This window comes from Saccostrea cucullata, unplaced genomic scaffold (assembly GCF_032062105.1).
Source record: "Saccostrea cucullata isolate Sc308-1 unplaced genomic scaffold, CSIRO_AGI_Scuc_v1 ctg16419, whole genome shotgun sequence".
In the NCBI taxonomy this organism is placed as follows: domain Eukaryota; kingdom Metazoa; phylum Mollusca; class Bivalvia; order Ostreida; family Ostreidae; genus Saccostrea; species Saccostrea cuccullata.
The window spans coordinates 2,376-4,750 of NW_026926502.1; positions in this window are offsets into that span (position 1 = coordinate 2,376).

Consider the following 2,375-nt stretch of genomic DNA (forward strand, 5'->3'; position numbering starts at 1 on the left):
TAAAGTTTTCAACAAAGACAAAGTTTAGTAGACAGTTGGAGGAGGGGCACATATTCATCTTGTTCAACCAAGAAATTATGTAAAAATCTGGGTTTGGGGTACCCTTTTCCTATTCATACATATTTACTTACCTCGGAATTAGTCAATTTAACACTCACCTGTGTACATGTATGGAATTTGAGTTCTGTGACTTCAGTGTCTTAGATGCTGTGACCATCTCAATTCATGACACCTTACTGGCACTAGCCTAGTTGAACTTGAATGACTGTCAGTGCCGTGTTCATATTTGGATATATTGGTGACTGTAATGAATAAAATGCTTGATATTACGCGCAATCTGTGTCATTTCTTTCATAAGAGTGGATTCTATCCAGAATATAAAAAAAGTTCACAAATCTAATTAAAACAGCAAAAAATGCGAAATATGGATATTTCAAAATGATTTATTAGCCGATTGTTTGGTGATTATGAGAAGTAAATCAATCAATCTTATTGACGAAGGGCTGCTCTACAGAAAACTGAAAAGTCCATTCAGATTTAGTGGTGAACAAAAACAGCTAGTGGTGCCCCAAATTTTACAAGGCAAAATCTTTGATCAATTACACAAACAAAGAACTTCAGGTCATTTTGGCATAGAAAGAACCACAGATTTAATTAAACGAAGATTTTACTGGCCTGGTGTAGACAAATGTATTAAAAGATGGTGTGCACAATGTGATCTTTGTGCAAGGTGTAAACCTGGTCCTGGGTTGGGTAAAAGTCCTCTCCAACAGTTCACTGCCTCCGCCCCATTACAATGTGTCGCCATCGACATACTTGGTCATTTGCCTGTGACTGAAAAGAACAATGAATATATCATCGTATTCGGTAATTATTTTACAAAGTGGAAAGAGGCATTCGCTGTCCCAAATCATACAGCCCAAAACAGCTGCGGATAAGTTAGTCACAGAAGTTTTCACCAAGTTAGGGTGTCCAGAACAAATACATACAGACCAAGGTCCAGAATTTCAGTCAAATCTATTCAAATTAGTCTGTGAAAAATTTGGTGTTGTAAAAACTAGAACAAATCCGTATCGTCCACAATCCGACGGATTAGTGGAACGCTTCAATAGAACATTAATTCAAATGCTTTCGATCTTTGCTCAAGAAAATCAAAAGAACTGGGATGATCATCTTCCCTACCTTCTCATGGCTTTCAGGGCAACAGAACACAAAAGTACTCATTGTATCCCAAACTTATTAATGTTAGGAAGAGAGATTAAGTGTCCCATTGACTTAATGGTTGGAAATCCTCCTAACGACATTGAACATCAATGTCCTGTGCGGTACATAGAGTGGTTGCAATATGCTATGGGAAATGCTTTTCAGTTTGCATTTGAAAATTTAGGTATTTCAGCACAGAGACAAAAAGAAAATTATGACAAAAAATTAAATGTTAGGGAATATCAAGTTGGGTCAAGAGTATGGCGTTGGTATCCACCAACCGCGTCACAAAAACTAGGCTTGGGCTGGACAGGTCCCTTCACAATAACTGAAAAAATAAATGATGTTACTTACACACTTTCTAAAGAGGGGGAAGCTCTTTTAATGCACATGTAGATCACCTTAAGCCATATCAAGGTGTTGATCTTGATACTGAAATTATAATCCAGAGAAGAAGGATATGGAAATAACGAACAGTATTCAATCTCAACGTGCATTAAACAAATATACAAAATAACTTAAGAGCAGAGCAAACACGGACCTCCGAAACATCAGAGGTGGGATCAGGTGCCATGGAGGAGTGAGCATCCCCTGCCGACAGGTCACACCCGCCGTGTGCTCGTTGTCATAATCAGGAAATAACGGGAAAAAAATCCGTTGTCAATTCTGTGTATAAATAATGGACTAACAATTGGTATGAAAAACGTCAGTCAGCATTTCATTCAATGATAAATTGTATTTGCTGACAAGGTCATTGTATCGACCATAGAATTTACGAAATGATGACTTTAAACGAGACTGTTGATATTCTTGTTTCATCAACTTGCTTGTCAATATTTTACCTCGTTTAAGAAATTGTTCATACGTAGAGCATGCTCTTGCGTATCGAATCAACTGAGATATAAATACTCCGTATGCAGGTGATGAAGGTATATTGCTGCATAAGTAAGGGACAGACCCCAGACATGGAGGAAACCGACCAGAGCAGTGAGCAGCAGGCAGAGGCAGAGGATCCTGTGGTTGACAAGGCAGCATCACAAGTTATCACAAGGTCAGGAAGAATCGTGATACCACGAGATATTTTAGACTTATAAATATGACTATAAAAAAAATAAGATTTCGTGAAATCACGAATCAATAAATTGCTGCCCCATTGACTTGTAGATGATGTA